Raw genomic sequence first — 23,268 nt, 5'->3', positions numbered from 1 at the left:
ACCGCAAATACTCAGAGTGAGGCGGCTGATTCCGCGTCTAGCATGGCATCTGGAGTGTTTAGGCACGCATCCACTAGCGGGACGGAACGCGGAGAAACCGCCGCATGCCCAGCGGTCAGGGCGGCGGAGTCCGCGTCCGATGCGGCAGTCGGTACACATAGGCCTACTACTGACACAGTGGCTGAGAGCGGGGAAACCGCCGCATGCTCGGTTGGCGGTGCGGCTGCCCCCGCGCTCAAACAGGCTGACACATTACAACACATGTCTGGTGTGGCTGGGACTGATAGTCCACACTGGCTCAGGAGGACGCGCGCGTGCGCAGAGAGGCGGGGCCTTTATGACAGTCAGAAGGGAGTCAGCTGACCAAGCCAGTCAGCTGACAATTTCAGCAACTTCCATTGGTCCAGCACGATCACTGAAAGCACTCAGACCTTGTCAGTATCTGTGTTATTAGACAGTTTCCAAGGTGTTGATGGCCAAGGATCTCACACCTTAGTCTAGGAAGTCTGTTATTATCTGTATTATATTCTAGATCAGTTTCCAAGGTGTTGACGGCCAAGGAACTCACACCTTAGCTTAGGCAGTGTTGATTATTTGTTATGACCTTCTGCTTTCCTGACCATTCTTCTGATCTCTGATTTTGCACCTTTATCATTCTGATACTCTGTTGCCAAATCTCGGCTAATCTCTGGATTCTGCACCTGCCTCCTGTCTCTGTACCTTATCTGTCCGTGTGTTTACGACCTGGCTTGTCCGACCTCCAGAACTATCTATCCTGTTATGAGATAGCTCGCAGATCTGTCAGTGACACTTCTCCATTGGTGTCACTCACGTTCTGTCCTTCCCACTGTCAGTCTGACTCCTCCCCATGGAGAGTCCAGACAACGGAAGGAACCAGTTGCCGAGCAGTATTCCTATCTGCTCTTGCACCTGTCTTCCAGGTGCGATCCTCAAAGTATTACTGTTGTACAAAAACACTCTTATCACTCAGGTGTCCAGAGGTTAGAGATATATCTGATTATCGGTGATACTGCAGATCATCAATAATCTGGTATATATCTGCATTCTCAGTGATACTGCAGATCACCGGTAATCAGATCCTCTCTGTGTTACACCGATCGTTACAGTAACATTATTTAAATGTTGTGATATCCCGGACTAACGACAAATAAAATGGGTGAATTTTATTTATCGTAGCATTGCTTATTTTAAAACTATAGGGGATAGAATTGGAGAAATAGGGCTCGATTCACAAAGCGGTGATAACCCAGTCAAAAACTTTAGGCGTGATAACCATTTTTATCATGCCTAAACTCAGTTTAGGCATGATAAGTTTAGGGATGATAAGTTTAGGCATGATAAGTTTAGATAAGTTTAGATCGCGCGCAAAGTCCCGCACGCAAAGCAGCGCCATTAAACTCTATGCAAAGTGCACCAGACTTTGCTAGCGCAAAACTTTTGATCAGCTGTGCACTGTGGTGCTAACCCAGTTGGTGCTTAAACTTATCACGCCTAAAAACTTATCACACCTAAACTTATCATGCCTAAACTTATCACACCTAAACTTATCACATCTAAACTTATCATGCCTAAACCTAGTTTAGGCGTGATAAAGGGCTTTTCACTAGCGTGCTAACTGTTAACACCGCTTTGTGAATCAGGCCCTTAGTGTAATTTTTCATTTATTTTCCTGTTTTTCCCTATAAAATGCATAGAAAATAAAATAATTACTTAACCACTTAACGACCAGCTAACGCCCATTGGCGTCGGCAGGTCTTAAGTGGGTTACCATGGAAAAGGCCGCTCGATCTAGCGGCTGTTTCCATGTCAGTTCATGGAGGGTGTCTCCATGAACAGCCGGAGAGCCGCCGATCGCGGCTCGCAAGCAAAATGTAAACATGCGGGGAAGAAATCCCCGCTGTTTACATCATACGGCGCTGCTGCGCAGCAGCACCGTAAGGCAGATCGGTGATCCCCAGCCTCTGATTGGCCGGGGATCGCCGGCATCTGATAGGCGGAAGCCTATCCTTCAATGCGCAGGATGGAATTCCATCCTGCGCATTACGTAGGAAGAGGGAGAGGGAGGTAAGAAGCATGAGGGCAGAAATGGCTGCGGAGGGGGCTTTGAGGAGCCCCCTTGCAAAACGCAGATGACCGGCGGCGATCAGACCCCCCAGCAGGACATCTGCCTAGTGGGGAAAAAAGAGGGGAAGTCTGGTCGCCCTGGCTTCAAAGTGATCTGTGCTGTGGGCTGGAGAGCCCACGCAGCACAGATCGGAATAGCATACACTGGTCCTTAAGTGGAACAAGTGACAGCCACAAAAGGCCTTATTTGTGGTGAAAAAAACAAGACAGATCATTTAGGTATGATCAGTAATAATCAAGTTATTTGCAAATGAATGGAAGGAGCACAATGACAGGTGAAAATTGCTTCTGTCCTTGAGGTTAAAACACCCAGAGGCTGAAGTGGTTAAAGAACAGTAATACTACCTTTAAATACAACAACATATCATCATCATTACATGAATAGCTGTGATAGAAAGGTTTACAGAAAGTCCGCAAACTCAGTTCATGATGCACAGTGTTTTTGATAACTAAATGCTATTTTCAGCAATCAGGGCCGGTTTAAGCAACAATGGGGCCCCAGGGCAAAATAAACCTAGGGGGCCCCCCCAACATATTCCCCGGAACAAAAATTAGGGGACCTTTTTTGCAGCTGGTATAGTCAGGGTGTGAAGTCCCAATCGGTCGGAGCTCCACGTTCTGGCTATCCCAGCCTGCATGGGGGACAAGGGGTTAAAAAGTTCCAGGAGCAGGGACTCCACATAATTTAAAATAAAAAAAAATTCCCACACTCTAAACATAAAAAAAAATTGGGAAAATAGAAAAAAATGCCAGGGATCTTCATACAGCCATATTGTGGCTGTATAGCGATCCCTGGCCAAAGCGCTGCGGCTGTGTATGGGCCCCCTGGAAACCCCGTCAGGAAATTTATTGCGCTTTCGTTTGATGCATGTAAAATTACACTACCGTTAGGTTTGCTACTAAAAGTGACATTTACCGCATTTAAAAGCATAATGTTTTCCTTCAAAACTTTAAAATCGATTTTCTCAAAAACTATAAGGTCTTTTTGAAAAATTGTTTTTTCCTCTTATTCCTAATGATCTCCTTAACATATCCTGCAAATTAAGGGTTTCTAGCATTTAAGGTGGATTTGCTATCAACCATTAAAAATCGATTTTCTCAAAAACTATAAGGCCGATTTAAAAAAATGTTTTTCCTCTTGTAGCCACTGGGGGCCCCTATAAGCTCTGGGGCCCTGGGGCAGCTGCCTCCTCTGCCACTATGGTAGCGCCGGCCCTGTCAGCAATATTTCAAAGCATATTATAAGCAAGGAAACAAGGACTAACAGGATTAATTGCTATAAGAAACAGCTACAACTTACTTTTTTATCACATTCTAGAGTTCTCCTTTAAATACATCATGTGTCTAATAGTATTTCTCATAGCATCACCTGGTGTTCACTTTAAAGAGTTCTCGTACACATCACTCGGTAAATTATAGGAATCATACATGTGCCGGAATAAGTACTTTATTGAATGTGATGATCTATAAATACTTCTATAAATACATCCATATGCATTAACTTTCTCAGATGGAATAAAAAAAAAGAAAATTGTCACAGTGGGAACATTTGTTTAATAACTAGCATAACAAAAAAAAACCTGAAATACAGGTGCTTTAGCTACATGAATTTCACGCATTCACTGGTTGTTTTTTAAGATGGCTGCAGAAGAAAAAAAATGTCATGCTACATTGACACTGGCAATATAACGTTACGCTTTAGGAGTTTTCTAATGATTCACATCTGTACGAAAGCAAAAGATGTGCTGGCTTGTTAAGATTAGTTTTTAAGAGGAGTGAAACTGCATGGAGTAACACAAGGCTTCCCAGGAGATTACAGAGGGCAGCCATATGAGATTACGGCATACTTAAAAAATGTATTTATTTTGCAATGTTTTACATTGGGAGGAGATATGGGGGTAATAGTTGTTTTTCAGAGATAATTCTTTCTGTATGATTTCATTTTTATATACAATTCAACTTATATGCTGAGCTGATTATTTTTTCAAAAATAGAAACTTGTAAAGATATGAAGCGTTGTTTAATATTTCAAAGGATTTTTGTAAATATATAAAAGCAGCCTCGTCTGAAAAGTATAAAGTATGGCTTCCACTTCCTGCAGAGTGAATTGACTCCTAAGGGAGAGAACATTTTATCGCTAGCCTGTTAGGAGTTTCAAGCAAAGTCTTCTTGATTGTGCCACTATTACAAATACCTCTGCATGATAGATGAAATGAATCACTTGGGGAGTGGCCTTGGAGGGAGGGGCCATGTTGGCTGAGTTTGTGCCTCGCCCAGTTTATCTGCAGAACACTGAATAGTTTCCAGTCTTTTAGACCCCAAATATCTATCGGTTACATCATCTGGAAATGTCTTTATTGTTTTACAAAATATAGATTTCATTGTTTCATGTTGAGGCTGGGAACTAAATATTTTCAATACGGGTTGTCAAATCATTCATTTAATTACATTTCTTAGGTATACAGTTTCCGGGGATGTTGCTTACATGTAATCAGTAGCTAAAATGCATCTAACCTGCCACAAGACCAGTATAATTCATATATGTAAAGGTGGCTATACACACATAGATTGCCACCCAATGTGGCAAAATGATCAATCACTCTCTGATCTAATCTGATTCCTACTACACACAGCATATACATTTATTAGATTTCAGAATTTTTAGGTTGCTATGGAATGAAGTGCTGTCGGCTGTCGATCTACCAGCTGGCAGCAAGACATGACTGGCACAACATGGCTCTGTGTGCTTACTTACTGTGGAGTGAGCACAGATGCTACAGATTTGTCTGGTTTTGGCTCGATTCCTGCAGGAAACCAACCTGGTGAGCAAAGAGCACACTTCTTCAGCATACTTCCAATGCTTTTTTTTCTGGACAGGGCACTGTATGATATTCTTGACCAAGGAGAGGCTGCCCTGGAACAGCTGAATTGAGTAAACGCTCTGGCAGGTGAGCAGGCCCCCCTCTGAGGAGGAGATGCAGGAGTTAAATGCGGTGGAGATGCCTGACCTTCCTGCAAAGGGGAAAGCTGGGGCAATTTCTTCCTCCCAGATGGCAGAAGAAGTGAATGAGGGATTTGCAGGAGACCCTTGTTCACCGACTGGAGGAAGCCTTACCTTGGCCTTCAACTCCACATCTCTTTGATCAACTGGTTCAGCAGGTGCCTGTGGGCACTGGGCACAATGGTGTGTGCCTGTGGGCTGTGAAGTGTCACACACACAAACCAAAAAACAGCAGAAGGATGAAGTAGCCCTTAGAAGGGCTGTTTAGGCTAATTAAACAGCAATCAGCCTGCAAGGATCAAAATAAACAAGTCTAGCTAACGCTTTTCCTATCTCCAGCAAGCTATGTCCCTTCCTCTCTCTAATCCAGCCGGAGACAAACTGGAACATGGTGGACACTGCAGCATTTTCATAGGGGGTGGGTAGGTCTCTGAGGGAGTGCAGGCTGATTGGCTGCCATGTGCCTGCTGACTGTGATATAAGGAGTCAAAGTTTAGCCCAATGATGATGTATGGGGGCGAGCGCAAATAGCCGATCTTTGCTGAATACTGCTCACTGGCGAAGCGTTTGGGCCACCTCTATTAAGGGGCTCCTTCCAACTTCATATGTAAAAGAGAAGAAGAAGAAGAGTTAGTCGTGATCAAGAAGCAGCTTGTACACACATATTTCAAAACACCCATACATATGATGTCAAAAATTACACATGATAAAAAACATATATACTGTATATATATATATATATATATATATATATAGATAGATAGATAGATAGATAGATAGATAGATAGATAGATAGATAGATAGATAGATAGATAGATAGATATAGAGAGAGAGAGAGACGGAGGGAGAGAGAGAGAGAGAGAGAGAGAGAGAGAGAAAGAAAGAGAGAGAGAAAGATTAATATATGGGATACCCATACATAAATACCCTTAACTGTTTCCATTCATGTTGTTTCCTACCACATTCTTTAAAATTGGAATTGGAAAAAAAAAATGCTGAAATGAAAACCAAGTGCAAGATGTATTTTCCTGGAAAGTACCCTTTGCATAGGGATGCTATATAGCCAAAGGTATCATATTATGCAGTGACTGAAATGATGATATAGTTTAAGTGACTAAACTTTCATATGTTTTATCTACAATTATTAGAAGAGTAGAAAATTAAATGACATGCCAAGTAATAAAGAAGCCTTACAAATTAAACTTATGAACTCGGGTTGTTGGTGAGAAATGAAGACTATGATATTGTGAAAACAATTGGAACATGGATGGTTCATAGTCATGAATAGATGGTAAGTTTTGAAAAGGTAAAGTTGGTTTAGAAAGGACAAAATAGACAGAAATGTTGAGGTCTCTTTCTGTTTAGTAAAACTTTATTAAAACTTCATTTCTTTCTCCACTGATATGATATATATATATATATATCTTCGATTAAACAACCAATACAGATCGCTCTCTTTGGCACCTGCCTATCATTTTGTGATATGTTTCACAACATGAGCATCAGTAGAAACAAAACCCTTATCAAGGACAGAGAGCAAAGGTCATCTGCCAAAGTTAAACAGAAATGGACAAAATGAATTTGAGATGCATCTTTAATTGAGGACCATTTAATTCCTGAGTTGACATTGATATGTTTTTTGTCTTCTCATCAAATAGTCCTTTAGGAATTTAAATCTTAGATATTGGCTGATCGTTACCTTGGAGACAGTATTGTAGCTTAACAATATTTCCTTAGGGGATTACTAAAAACAATATTGTACACTCCTAGGAACATTTTCCCACATATTTAACATTTGTACATGAAATATAGATATGCAGATATTTAACATTTGTACATGAAATATAGATATGCATATATGCAACAGGGATGAAAAGTTTCAATTTATTTATGTTCTGTTGCGTGGTATCATCTGCTTGATAGCAACATGATGAATATGTAAATGAACTGTTAATATTTATGTTGTAAGTTGCTGATTATATTTGCTTTTAGGGATTTTAAAGAAAATATATTATTGATAGCATTGAATTTATTGTAAACCATAGCTAATAACTATTTGTACCTATTTCCAATGTTTATTGTTTTATGTATTGTATTATATAATGATGTCACCTTAATTCTCAGTTTAAAAAAAAATGTTCTACTTTTCCTATTGATCAGAGGATGAAAAGGAGCCACTAACGTTAATACAATTAGGAAAACCTACTATACCAAAATCTTATTCTGGCCATTGTACCTCCATCAGTTAGTGTTGGTAACTTACCGCAGACACTTAAATTGCTGGTTAGTATGTACGATGGAACTTTATTATATTTAAATAGAAGTTCCATTTTTGCTGAAACAAATGAAGTCATTTTATGTCAATGAAGAAGAGTAAATCAAACATCAGCTTGCTTACCCTGTTATGCAATTTTAAAACACAGCTAATCTACTGGTATTATGTTTCTAACACAAACTAAGATTGTCATAATTGAATGCTTGTCAACAAATTTGTGCAACTGTTGAAAAATAGTAACTTCTATTAATTTAATTAGTGATGCACAGAGATTAAATATACAGATCATCTATTTATACAGTATCTATACTTCTGGTTAAACTTAGCTTATCAGCTCATTCTGCTTTCAGTATTATCTATACACTGATGGCACCCAGATTTCTCTTTCTGCCCCCGATGTGGCATCATTCATAATTCATGTTGCTGAATGTCTTCATTTTGACTCCCCCTTCATGTCCTCTTGCTTCCTGAAATGTAGTGTGGGGGAAATGTATGTTTTTCATCACAAGATTCAACTTCCCTGCTTGACATGATGATCATTGTTATAGACACAAATAACTCCAGGCCCATTTCCTTGGTGCAATATTTGATTTGGCTCTCTCCTTCAAAGCTCATATCATCTTACTAACCATCTCCTGTCATCTGAGCATCTCTACCTATGAAACAATTCCCACATTCGCTCTTTCCTTGTTTATGACTTGGTTAACTACTTGTGCATGGCCTTATAATTTCCAAACTTCATTAGATTCACATGATTCATCAATCTTTCATCTTGCTTCTTAAATTCTGCCCTTCTCTGTCAGTCCTTTCCCTGGCTGCCTATCACAAAATATACAATTCATGTCTCAGTTACAGAGCACTTTACAGTCTGGCTCCACCTTACAGATATGCATTTATCTTTATATACCATTGTTTATCCAACCTCGATTCTGATAACAATATTCTCTTTGCATATAGGACTTTTCTTTAATTTCTTCTTCTGGAACTCCCTTCCACATCCTGATAACTACTCAATCACCCTTACCATCTTTAAGTGCAAGCTAAAACTCACTTCCTCAAGCAAACATATAATCTTTCTAGTCACCTACCGCCACATCGTCACTATGTACACAGCTTTCATCTATTGTTACCTTACCTTAACCTCTCAGATATGTCCCAGTACTGCTGATTCATATTGTCCACCTCATTATGTAGCTTTATGCTTTCTGTAACGCCTCATTGGTAATGCAGCTATATGTACTATGCATAGTCTTTTGTTCAACATCATGGAAGATGCTGATGTTATATAAACTTATAATAATAATAATTATAAAAAGTAATGAAGCAAAACACGGTGAGATGAAAGTGGAAGCGGGTATGGCCCAACTGGACAAAAAATACATAAATCAGTTTAGAAAAATATGCAAAACTTTATTATTAATCCTTTCCATATAAATTAAAACACATAAAAATGTGCCCACCCAACCCCCATGCACCCAAAAAGTAATGCCAGGGGAGGTATTCCCCATAGAACACACCCACCAGAGGTTATATAACAAATACAACCTCTATGACCCCCTCCCCCTAGTGCGATCACCTAGTACCCCCATAATATTACAGCCTCCATGATCCCCTATAACAATGCGGCTCTGGTGACACCTAAAAAAGGTACAGCCACCCTTCCTCCAGTTTAGAATATGTGGGGTCACCATGACATCCTTTATGCCATAATAGAGCCCTTTCATTTAAGAGTGAGTGAGTTAATGCAAAATGCAGTGTCACCCGAGTCTGAACCTAAATGCTGGTGAACTTGGGTTGTAGCAAGGGGGGTTAATTCACTTACATCACCACCTCTCGTAACCGTACTCCACTCCATGCTCCATCCTCCCTGAGACTTCCTTCTTCTCTGAGAAACTTCTGTTCTGAAAATGGAAGTCTACACACACACAGTGACCAGAGGCAGCAAGGTAGATGAGTTAACCGGCGCTGCTGCAGCCTACCTGCACCAGCAATAAAGTCACTTGTGTCTCACACTCTCCGTGTTGTAGCGAATATCAATTATGGGGAGTACAGGTTTTATGAAGGTAGATGATGCCACCCTGCCTTGTTGAACCAATTACACATTTTGCGTATGCCTGCTCAACCCTGCTCATAATGTCATTGAGTGTGCTTATGATGAGGAGATGGAAGATGATCCTCATAATAAGGGTTGATATTTGAGCATTGGTTTAATAGTGAGTTTCCAAATTCCACCACAACTCCCCCATGCTACTTTTTGAAAATGTTTTTGAACTTTTGAAACACACAAAAAAAGACCATTGGGGGCGTGGCTTGGCGCCTGATCGGAATGGACGCACACTAGAGCAGCTCCAGACCTGGACCTTTACAGCTTTGTTCCCAGCCAGCCCATGCCTGAAATGACCTGAAATGAGCAGATAAAGACACTGCATACAGCAGTTGGTACGGCCTCTGTCGCGGCAAGTGAACAGGTCTGTATACCCCTCCCGAGTGCACAGGGAGTGGGTGAAGGTGCGGTGAGCTGCTGCTGCATGTTTTTATATTCACTATACTGAAGGCACAAGTGAGTCAAGTCTGATTAGATGGACTTGTCAATTGCATAATTTGCACACATCATGAACTGTGATACAAGCTGTGCTGTAGCATAATCTTTTACACCCCGGAGAGGGTATAAGGAAGACATCAAGTGTTTTATGCCTATGGAAAATCATTTTTCATTGGTGCTTATGATGGCATATTAAGGACATGTATGCATAACAGCAAAATTCATTGTGATGGTTTATAGTGCAATACTAGCATAGAGAGTAATTTTAGGTGTTCATGTTGTTGCCTTATGATTTTAAAGAGTAACTGTCAAGCTGCAAAAGCTAATTTAAACCTCTATTCTCCTGTGTTAAACAGTTTAGAAGGAAGCCAAAAAGGCAATACTGCAGTTAAAAATCTCTCTTACTTTAGATGTTTGCTGACAGCAAGGCTCCGTATTCCCAGGCTCCTAAGGAGGATGCAAGCCGAATAACAGATACTGCAAAGCATTCTGGGGCCCTCCCCTGGCTGCTAGTGAGGCTCAAGTTTCAACAGCATGTAACAGTCTAGCTCACAGCACTAATAAATCTCGGGCAGAGTACACTGCAGGAGTCCGCTATTGTTCCTAGCCACATGGCTAATTAATATTCACTGCACAGTAGTGTTATTCATTACCAGCGTTTGTGAGAGTGGAATCATCAGGAAGCAGGCAGGACATGACGACACATTTGGCTTCATAGGAGACAGACAAACATGGAACCTGCCATGAGCTGATCATTCTCTGCAAATACTATATAAAAATTATGTGAAGTACAAACATGGACAGTGAAATGCATATGTAATGTAAGTACAGCCAATCTTTAGCTACTGATATATGTGTTTATTTTCTCTGAGACCTAATACCTAACAGCTCCTCTTTAAAGGGGTGGTGCAATACTTAGGGATCATGGGTTTATAGGGGTGTAAATGTGAGTTATGTCATAATACACTTTTCTTGCTATACCGTAATCGATCTCTGAGTGATTTGTTATACAGGTTGTGATGATCGCTGGAACCAGGCTGGGTAATGTATACGCGGCTGGATAGGGGATCACGGGCGATCAGGGGTGCTGGCCACCTATACTAGCTAGCCTAGTGCTAGCTAAACCTTTTGCAGCAATTTGATCTAATAAATTATTAATGGGGGACTCCTGAGGCTAGCAAGCGGTATGCCCCACACAGTGTCGGGCATACCGCTCAGGAGGTTAAAAATGTGCCTGCTCATCCCTAAAAATCAATAATAAATGTACTATTGCAAAGCCAGTGTAATAAGGAATCAGTAATTGGAAATTACCTATACCCTTTCCATTGGCTTTTCCACAAATTATCATTAGTCACAATTAAACCCATCATCAAAACTATGAATGCCTGTTTTTGAGATAGCTTTTTAGCCAAATGAACTATTTTCATACACAGCACTATTTGCATGGAGCCTAATTTAGCCTTTAATTAAATCATGTGCCTAAGGGTGCATTGAGGATGATTATTATGTGACACATTGTATATGTTAATGTTTTATTCATGTTGGTGTGTGTGCATATGAATGGATGTTCAATGTAACTTATAAATAGAAGAATCCCTACTGACTTCAACACTACCACCTGAGAAGATTGGTTCATCTGTCAGGTCATTACATATATTGAAATAGATCTTAGTAATACCCCCTGCAAAGCTCTGTCAGCCTGTCTCATATATATATATATATATATATATATATATATATATATATATATATATATATATATATATATATATATATATATATATAGTCTTCTTCTAGTAGGTGCTATGTATTCAGAATGTGCATGAGGAGTATTGTGATACAATAACAACTAAACGGCTATAACTTAATATGTGGCTCACATGACCAAACCAAAGAAGCAATTATCAGTTGCATTACTGCAATAGCTCTAATATAATGGTTGTTTAATGCAAGAATGGTAAGTGCTCATTACCAAGCAACACTTGGCTTTGAAATCGTCTCCAGGGAAAGCCTGTCAGGCAAATTTAAAGGCACAGTAAGTGCAATGCACCTGCTGTACCAGAACTAGCAAGGGCTAAAATCAATTACACTATCTCTTCTAACCTATATGGGCATGACAGCGTATTCCAAAGGGTTAGGCCAAAATATGGCAGAATGCTCTGGCTCCAAAAGTTTTGAGTTGGACTCTGGGGGTGGTCAAGTTAATAGATCTTGTTGATCTGAGGCTGTGGGTAGTGTGACACAGTTGCAACAAATTATTCAGGTATCCAGGGCATAATTGCATAGAGATTTGAATGTTTGCATGTCAAGTATGAAGGGGATTTTCCATTTTCTAGGTGGCCAGGGGATGCAATCTATGTACTCACCTTGCAATGTAGGGAGATGGATCCAGTGATGTCTCCCTGACGATGAGCGCTCCTCCAATCCATCTTCCTCCATCTTCTGGCCGGCGGGTATGCACGATGATGGTCATTATCACAATGCTAAATTACTTTTGCATGATTGCGAGATCGCATAAATGACCGCTCGTTGTTAAAAAAAAACAAACAAAAAAAAACAGCGGTCATCAGGAAAATTGTTGGAAAAATCACAAGGTGGGTACGGGCATTAACCACTTGAGGACCCACCCTTTACCCCCCCTTAAGGACCAGCGCTGGTTTGATTGATCTGTGCTGGGTGGGCTCTGCAGCCCCCAGCACAGATCAGGGTGCAGGCAGGGAGATCAGATTGCCCCCCTTTTTTCCCCCCTATGGGGATGATGTGCTGGGGGGGTCTGATCTCTCCTGCCTGCTGTGGGTGGCGGGGGGGGCACCTCAAAGCCCCCCTCCGCGGCAAAATCCTCCCCCTCCCTCTCCTACCTGGCCCCCCCTGGTAAGCCGGGCTGCACAGGATGCTATCCGTCCTGTGCAGCCAGTGACAGGCTGTCTCCTGTCACATGGCGGCGATCCCCGGCCGCTGATTGGCCGGGGATCGCCGATCTGCCTTACGCCGCTGCTTCGCAGCAGCGCCGTACAAATGTAAACAAAGCGGATTATTTCCGCTTGTGTTTACATCTAGCCTGCGAGCCGCCATCGGCGGCCCGCAGGCTATTCACGGAGCCCCCCGCCGTGATTTGACAGGAAGCAGCCGCTCGTACGAGCGGCTGCTTCCTGATTAATTAGGCTGCAGCTGGCGACGCAGTACTGCGTCGCTGGTCCTGCAGCTGCCACTTTGCCGACGCACGTTATGAGTGTGCGGTCGGCAAGTGGTTAAGGAATGGATTGGTGTTATGTGGCAATGGTGGGGTTGGCTTGTTAACAGCCTTGAGGCAAAATTCTGTACTAGTTTGTAGGTGGTACAGGTCTTAATTTGGAAGGGCTGCATAGAGGGTATTGCAATAGTCCAGCCATGAAGTGATGAAGGGATGTAATAGGGTTGAAGTATCCTCTAAAAGAATGAGGTGCTACATTTTTGCACTGTACCTTAGGTGAAAAAAGAAATGTTTTACAGCTGAAATGTAATTCTTGAAGTTTAATTCCCCATCAATCAGTACAACCAAGTTGTGCACAGTGTTGGAGCTAATAAGGTCTAAAAGGGACATTTATCAAGTGTCTGGTACAAAATATTGGTAGGTTTTTAGAAATACATGCAGAACTGTATCAGACATCTTAAGAAATCACTAGATAGTGCAGTTTCCTTCTTAAACTGTTCTAAAATATGAGGAGTTAGGAAGGTTTCTCAGACAGTGCAGTGTGTGAGGGAAGTTTCTGTTGCTGAAGCTGATCAGTGCTTATACCTTCCAGAGCTGGGTATGGATCCTCTCTCTTATTTTGCTTTCTTTAGAGCCGCCAATATACTGTGCGGATCAGGAGCCAGTGCCACACAGAACTGCAGTACACTGAGGACTCAGGAGACTAGGAGAGAGGAATACAGGAGACTAGGAGAGAGGATCAATTCCTTGCACTGGAAGGGTTAAACAAATAACACCTTCACAGGACACCTGCATGTGGCTCTGACTGAGGAATTCAGCAGAGGAGAGGAACACTTCACAAATCATGGCTAGCCTGCACTCTGTAGTAGTGAGATAAAGCACTTCTTAATCTGCAGCATTTTAGTGATGGATTTGCATTTTTATACTGTAGTGCAGTTTAAGAAATTCATGCTAAACTGCAGCTATTAAGTAGTATTTTTAAAAGTGTAATATTATCATGCAGAACAGTTTCCCCTGCTGGTTAGAATTGTTTACGAAAAAAACTGTTGGTAATGCTTTGATAAATATAGCCCTGAGTTCCCTACTCTCCGTGTTGCTGACTGAGTCTGGAGCTGCTTTGCTGCTAATCACTGACCTTTGATGACAAAAATTTCAGTTTTGCCAGCATTTAGTGTAAGCCAGTTGACATTCATTCACTCCTAAAGCTCAGCTAAGGGAGAACAGTGACTTTGATGGTAAATAATAATGAGGGTAGAACAGTGTTAATTTATATTTATTTTAAAAGGGTCCATGACTTAGGGTATGCTTTAAAGTTATAGAAGTGGTGTGAAATGGTTCAGATATCATGTGCTGTAAAAACAGCATGGGAGATTTGGGTGCATCCAGCACCACCATAGGCCGTAATAGGAAATACGGCTATAGCGGTGCTCAGTGAGTAATTTGGCCTCCATCAAAAGATGGAGCACAAATGACTACAGAAACACTGTGAATCGTCCGTCAGCAATAGCTGGAAGCCAAATTACATCTTTCTGCCACTATCCAGGACCATAGTGGCCTGGAGGGGGAATGGTAATTCACGCTGCCAGGACTTGTACAAGAGCAGGATTAGCAGTTTATTGGCTTTACCCTGTTCCCAAATCTCCCTGTGGTGGTTTAATTGGTACACTCAGATATTTATTTATTTATTCTTTAAGTATTTTTATATAGCGCTGAATATTACGCAGCGCTGTACAGAGAATATATATGCTTGTCATTATCTGTCCCTCAGAGGGGCTCACAATCTATTCCATACCATAGTCATATGTCTATATTGTGTAGTGCATGTGCATGCAGATATGTGGAGAAGTCCATTAACAATATGATGCATCCGATGCATCCGGGTTGATGCTGCAAAAGGCTAGTATTTGAAACAGTGAAACAAAATGTGATATTGGAGGAAACTACAAAAAGAAATACAGTAAAACCACCGTTATCTAGAACTCAGTTAACCAGAAGTCTCAAGCAACCAGAAACAAAAGTCCTGGCCTTGCAGGATGCATAAAGCTAATGTTACACCTCTTTAAACAGTAATAGACCTCTGCCAAGTTATTCTGTCCTTTGTCTTAATTTGTTGTTAATTACTGTATTTCACATTAATAGAGAGTTTATGGTAAGTGTACAGTGTGGCGTGCTGTACATTTTTTTTAACCAGGCCTATTTTTAACATTGACTCTCAAGCAACCAGAGCCAAGCCTCGTCTGTGCCGGATAATGAGGGTTTTACTATAAAAACATAGGAACATGCTTTAATAATGTTATCATTTGTTATCAATTGACTTGTTATCCATTGACATAAAAGATAGTTATTCACAAACAATGTAGTCATTAAATAATGGATTTGATAAAATAACCAATCAGTCCAGACAGCTGGGTGTCAGCAGAAAACATGAGAATGAAGGTTGATTCCATGGAATTTATTCCAAACCACACTCTTTGATGCATACAGAGTAAATTCCCAGGCACTGAACTTTAATTCTACATTGTGGTAAATCTACCCAGCACTCTTTTTGTACATCCACTTTCTGTCAGGTCTATCAGCCAGCTAAAGGTGCGTACACATGCACTACATTTGGGAACGATAGATCCGTCAGGCCCTACCGCTGGGCGGACTTTCACCCGACAGTAGCACGTGTGTACGTGCTGTTGGCGGACTGATAAGGCTGTTTCTGAACGATCCGCTGAGCCTTATCAGTCCGCCGACAGCACGTACACACGTGCTACTGTCAGGTGAAAGTCCACCCAGTGGGAGGGTCTGATGGACCCATCGTTCCCTGATGTAGTACGTGTGTACGCACCATAAGTGTATCCAGCCATCATTGCAAAAACGTATGTCAAGTATAAACGGCCTTATCAGCCTAACATTGCTTAGCTATCCTTCTCACTATATGAGCTTGAGGAAAGCTGGGCTTGAAAGATTCTATGAATAGTTTATGGGAGGAGAAAATAAAGTCTAGTGATTGTGGACATTTTCTTTTGACCATAATTTTGCAAAGGTTCAAAATTGTAGCAAAAAAATGTAAATGTACCATAAAGCTAATTTTCCCCAAATTCACTGAAGTCAGTTGACATGAGAAACTACATTTACTTAAAAGTTACCATTTACATACACAAAAAAACATATATCTTGCAAAAATTCATTATATATTTTGTAAAACCTCGACTAAGGTAAAATGTAAATTTCAGTGCAAATTCCAACTCATCTGTAATAAGGATTCTGATATACTGTGATTCACCATGCAGGTTGGTGTACCCCTAAGGATTCAGAACCCAGAGAGTGTGGGGCTCTGCCTCTAAGCAAAACCAGTACATATGATCCAGAACATTGTGGGAGGTCCTCAAAAAGGAACTGGCATGTCCTGCCCCTTTTGTAAAGCTCCTTTCAGCTGTTTTTGGACAAGAGGCATTATGGGGGAGGGGGGCACAAGGCCTGAAAAAATCTGCTTTGTAATTGTACACTTTCCTAACATTAAAAATAGCTTGGGTAGCAGAACTTCACAATGGTTCCAATGTGTTCAGTCTTGAATTAAATTGCGGTAAGTAAGCTTTTATATCCTCTATGTGATGCCTTGGTAGACTGTCATGTCTTGGAATATTCTTTCAGTATAAATGTTTGTGGTCTGCAAGTTAATTTTATTTTTTATTTTTTTAAGCTGACTGGAAAGTTTTAGAGATTCTCTTTGGTTTTTACTTTCAGGGTCATCATTACCTCTATGTTGTGTTGGCTAAAAAGCTGGCATGGGAAGGGACAATTCCAACATGCAACCAGTTACTAAACAACATTAACCACTTGAGGGTCACAGTGCTAAACCCCCCTAAAGACCAGGCCATTTTTTACTAAAAGGGCCACTGCAGCTTTCTCCCCACCAACAGAGCTTTCTGTTGGTGGGGTCTGATTGCCCCCCAGATGTTTATTTATTTTTTGGCAATTATTTCTTTTCTTTTTTTTTAATTAAAACGTTTATTTTTCTTTAATGTTTCCCACCATCCCTCCCTCCCCCCGCCAGCCAATCACTGTGATCTGCTGTCATAGGCTTCAAAGCTGATTACTCTGGAGCCAATGGAGGGGACAGCGTGTCACACAGCTGTTCCCAGTACAGCACTGCTGCGCATCCCAGCGCTGTACTAAGGGAAAAGATGGGGGTTTCACCACCTAACAGTCTCCTGAGCGGCTGGGAGACTGAATTGCAGCCTGCGCGCGATCTCCTGCACAAGCCAGCTCCAGGACCTGACGCGTTAGGCAGTCCTGGGGCTGCCACCACGGTCACGTCCATTGGCGTGATGCGGTCGTTATGTAGTTAAGAGTCTCCCTCATGCTCCCCTATTTACTTCTGATTTTACTACAGGAAGTAAGAAAATAGCTCCATAGAGGACCACTATCATGAACAGCTGAAACATTTAAAATACATATGTGTATGTAAAAAAATATGCATTTGTCAGAGAATAAAATGCACTATACGTTTATTTTTACTATGCCATTGTCATTTACAGTTAGTTTTATAAATATGACAATTTTGGACTAGTCTATCTCGTTTTTGGGGATTCTCTGTTCTTTATTTTAAAAAGCATTTACTGAACAATATTTTCACAGTCCAAATGCCAAAATAGCATGCAAATGAGTAGGCAGACTGGCTGGCATCTTTGTATAGATCCTTTCCAGGGACTGCTTTCAAAATATAAAGGCGATACTGTGAGTCCCCCTATGAGGAGATGTTACTGTTTGCCGCAATAATAGTAGTGTAAAGTAATTTATAGTGCATTTTAATTTGGGAAAAATGCACTTCTTACAAGTATGTTTAAACATGTATTTTTTGTTTCTTCTGTGATAGTGATCCTTTAATATCTGTTTACCTTATAAATGTCAGTACGTTGTTAGACACAATCTTTCCCTGTCTTCCCAGCTTCCAGGCCATCATCATAAAGTCATAAGGCTGAGTAATACAAAACATCTTACTTGAACCTTGTACTAACTCAGCTGCAAGGTAGAAGAGCAGGGAGGATTAGAGGGAAGGGCTAGGGTTACATATGACCATTTTTTTGTGCAGTTGCACAATTGTGGTCTTGATCTGTTCAAAGTATTATGCCAGCAACTAATGCAATATATAGTAACCTGAATGCAAAATTCAAAGATGCAGCATGTAAGTGCCAGTTCTGAGACTCCTGACCACACTGGTGCTGACAAGATACAGAAATAAGACAGCAGACAGCAGGCCCCATTCCCGCTGGTGCGCTTTTCTGCAGCATTGCAGCGTTTTGCTGATTGCTGGTGATCAGCAACATGCCATGACACATGCATTCTTATGGCATCACACTCATTGCAGCACTGGCAAAAATCTCAAACACTGAATGAGAATCGCAAAGTGCAAGCGCTGCAAAATCACAATACAAAATTGCAATTGTGATCGTGTTTTGAGATTTCTAGTGTGAATGAACCCTTATTATCTTATTCAGCTACCACTTAAAGTGGAACCATAATGACATTAGTAGAATGCAGTAATTTATTCACGATACCCACTTTTATGGTAATTTTCCTGATTTTTAGCATCAGAAACACATCCTATAGCTCTATATTGCTGTATATTGGCATGCAACCATGCCCTATATATTTCTTTATATTGGCATGTAACCCAACAACCACCTCAGCTGACTTTAATCTAGAGTTTTACAAAGTTGTTTTAATCCCTTGTGAACACTGCATTTCATAAGAAAAAAAAATCACTATTTTCAAATCAAAAATACCTTCTTTCCATCCACAAATCAACAGTTTATATGTTTATCTCCATCTTAATGTTTCAGATTCTAATATGTATTTTCAAAAGTAATCAGCAAATGTAATCTAAAACAAAGTATTTAATAAATTACTATAAAATGACAATCTAGACATAAAATAAAGCAATGTTACACTTCCTTTCTTTCAAAGCAACCAGTGCACACTCCAAAGCAATTGTTCTGTCTGCCTATCTTATAATTATTGTGTGTGCTGTTTTACCGAGCAGTGATACGTTTGTATGTATGAACATATTACCAGACCATAATTGGGGACATGGTAATTAGATCGCAAAATGTACCAGAAGCTCAGCTTTCAATCTGTGGTCTGAATTGTAAAGCATCATATTTTTAAAGTCATGCTGACATTCCTCAGCCAGCATAATCTGCCAAAAACAACTTGAGCAAAGCTTGTCTTGGCAGGAATTCAAAATCAAGGCCTCAACAGTGTAACTGAAAACATTTACACAGCTGGAACCAAATCACCCTATATTGTCAAGAGTGTTCTAGGGTTAGAACCTATAAGTATACCTATCCCTCGGCTGGTCTGAGCAGCCCTGCATCTCTCCCTGTGTGTTAACCTAAAACTAATTATGTGGGGCTAACATACAAATGTGTGGTCTGTGTGAATAACAGAAGCGCAGAGGTTCATTAATCAAACCATTAATTTGAATTAATGGTGCCATTAATAAATATCAATTACTAATAATTAGCATGTATGTTGGCTTGTATAAAATGTTTACTTCTTCAGATTTTCTGTAAGAACTTTGACATATGGTAGGTGTAGCCTTTTTTAAAAGGACTTACGTAATCATATATATTTATTTTATAGTACCCTATATTTTATAGTAACTTACAGTTTATTTCCGTGCAGTTTCTGAATGTCTTTAGTTTTGCCATACTAAGTCCCTGCATCTTTCTTGTTTTAAAGAAATAGTAAAATGTGGCCCAGCACAATCATTTCCAAATTCAAAGCTGAAAGGTTGACATTTTTTTTCTTAAAGAGGAACTCCAGTGAAAATAATGTAATAAAAATGTGCTTCGTTTTTACAATAATTATGTATAATGATTTAGTCAGTGTTTTCCCATTGTAAAATCTTTCCTCTTCCTGATTCACATTCTGACATTTATTACATGACGACATTTTTACTGCTGGCAGGTCATGTCAGTGTAAGGGAAGCTGCTTACTTTTTTGGCAGTTGGAAAATGCTGTTATTTCCCACAATGTACTGAGGTTCACAGACAGGAAACTGTCAGGACCATAGTCCTGACATCACACTGTGGGAGGGGTTTCACCATATAGAGCCCCCTGATGATCTGTTTGAGAAAAGGAAAATATTTCTCATGGCAAAGGGGGTATCAGCTACTGACTGGAATTCTTGGTTACGGTTTCTCTTTAAGTTTCAAGGACTGATTTTCATGTAGGCTTGCAACATTTGTAACCACAGTGCAGCATAGTCATATAAAGAGGAGTAAGGATGCTCATTCGGATTCCATGGAAATTGGAAAATGGAAATCAGAATTTCTGTGGAAATACTGCATAAGTGCAACTCTGTAATTTTAGCCCAGTCAGAACTGGGAAGCATTGGACCAATCAGAGAATGCAGAGTCAAATCAGAAGTATTTGGCCAATCAGAGAATGTAAAAATTACCCAAAAAATACTCTTCAGAAATAAAAACATGGAAATAAAATATCTGCAGAAAAACTGCATTTGTTTATTATTTATTTATTGTATTTATAAAGCGCCAACATATTATGCAGCGCTGGACATTAGTTTAGGTTACAGACAATATTTAGGATTGACTGTCAGCAATAAGACAATACAGGAATACAAGAAAAACCACATTACGCAGCACAGTATGAGTACAAGGTAATGTTTAGTCAGTCACTGGATGGGAGTATGGAGATTAGATATTTCACGTTTCCTGTTTTCACTTCAAAAAGGTTTAACCACTTAAGCCCACAGGGTTGAAATGTTTTTGCATCTGAGCAACTTTCACCTCCCATTCATTTGCCTATAACTTTATCACTACTCATCACAATGAATTGATCTATATCTTGTTTTTTTCCGCCACCAATTAGGCTCTCTTTGGGTGATACATTTTGCTGAGAATTAATTTTAACACGAATATTAAGAAAGAAAGGGAAAAAATCAATATTTCTCAGCTTTTGGCCATTATAGTTTGAAATTAATTGTAATGATTGTGGAACTTTCTCCGTGATCAGCGCACGACGCGTGCGCTGACACGGCGGAAATCCTCCACAAGCGTATATTTGCAGGCACCCAGCAAAAGGTGCTACGCACCTGTAGAGGGAAATTCCTGTCGGCAGATGGCGCTGGGGAGTGCAGAGGAACCAATCCTCTGTACCTCCACAAGTGCCAGACAGGAATTGTACGAAGCGCAGAACGCAATCGCAAGAGAGGCGATTGCGAATGAGATTGAGCAAAGGGATAGGTTGTATGTGTGTGCGCCAATCCAGTCGCCACCCCGCGACCGCGCACACACAACAGCAGATACGAAATAGGAACGCGATCGCGAGAGGTGCGATCGCCAGACGTGACACAAGGCAGATCAGAATAGAATACGAGGGTAGCAAAGGCACAGCAAATACAATAAGGAGATACGGAAAATAACAAACGCTAGCTAACCGCGAACACCGCACTCATTCGCAACAGTGCACGCGGTTATGCGCAATCTCCACGTGATAAGCACAATAGAGACAAGCACGCCTAACTAACCATTAACAGACAAACATGAAACAGAGGACGCGAGCGCTTGCTTAATGGTTACCTCACCGAGCCTGCAGCAAGCGTAGCGGACAAGACAGACACACGAAAACAGGGACAAACGAGAGATAGGATCCACAGCACTAGCGAAAAGTGGCTAGTGTGATCCAGGTACAGAGTAGCAGAACAGAAGGATCCCCAGCGCTAGCGAAAAGTAGCTAGCGCGATCCCAGAAGACAGAACAGAAGGATCCCCAGCGCTAGCGAAAAGTAGCTAGCGCGATCCCAGGAGACAGAACAGAAGAGATAGCTGGTAGCAACCGCTGCACCAGCTATACTCCAAGAACAGAGATCAGAACCATTTCCTGTCGACCACCATTGGGGCAGGACAATGGCAACAGGCAAGACAAGACAGAACAGGCAATACAGATAATACAACCTGACTGGGCTAGAAGGGGAGCCTAAAGCAACCCCCAGGAATTAACTATACTAGATAGCAATGGCTGACACTCCAGCAGTGTCCATCAGGAACAGACCATGGAAAGGAAATGACCAGCGAAGCATTGTGGGAAAGACATAGTACTTATAGTACACGGCTCCAATGATTGTGGCCAGGCAATTTGCATGACAACGTATGCAAATTCCTCTGCAAGCACAAGCTGCAAAACTGACAGAAACTCTTCTTTCCAGAGTCCTGCAGCATGCAAACCTACACAATGGTCAAAGGGCTGCCTGCCTACACAGGCAGCTGAGCAAATCAACACAGTACCCCCCCCCCCCCCTCCAGGGTTGAATTCCAGACGACCCTCAAAACTGCTATTAGCAACAGACTCAAACTAAAGACTCATGAAGGTCGGGGCAGCCCGACAAGGTCCAATTCCAGAGTCAGTCCACCCGAAACCGACCTCATCGGAAACAGAAGCCACCGAAACATGCCCATCAGTACTACCAGTCTCAGTATAACACCCATCAGGACTGTGAACGCCAGAGAAGAAGCCATCGACACCCTCCAGACAATACCCACCACCTTCCAAGGAGCGTCCGAAAATACCAAACCTGCCACAATACCTGTTCGAAGTGTCCCTTATAACACAAAAGCCACCGTTGATCTTATCCAGTGTACCAAGCAAAATTTCTCCCGGAATCTCCCAGAACCTTTTGAAGCTCCACAGAGATCCCAAGAGGGCAGAACAATCACCAGGCTCACATGGAGAATTACCAAGAACCTCCATGGAACCAATGACAATTCCGGATTCAGAATTACGAGGACACCCATCAAGATCAAGACTTTCAGGGACCACTTCTGGGCATGCAAGCAGGCAGGCCATATCAGAGCATGTCTCCACCGAGGAAGCATCTGAGTACGCTGGTAACCGAGGCACACTTGGGCTTTCTGGGTCACAGAGCACACTGGGGTACACCAGCACAGGAGAAACCTCAGGACATGTCAGGGAACTGCCAACCTCAGAGTCCAGCACGACAAGACCAAAACCAGTACCGGACAGAGAATCATCATGGAGGTCACAGGCACTGGACTTTCAAAAGAAGACTCGGATACAAATTCAGAAATTTCTGTGACAATAATA

Source organism: Hyperolius riggenbachi, chromosome 1 (genome assembly GCF_040937935.1).
Source record: "Hyperolius riggenbachi isolate aHypRig1 chromosome 1, aHypRig1.pri, whole genome shotgun sequence".
Lineage (NCBI taxonomy): Eukaryota > Metazoa > Chordata > Amphibia > Anura > Hyperoliidae > Hyperolius > Hyperolius riggenbachi.
The sequence above is the reverse complement of the archived record's forward strand: the minus strand, read 5'-3'. Positions refer to the sequence as shown.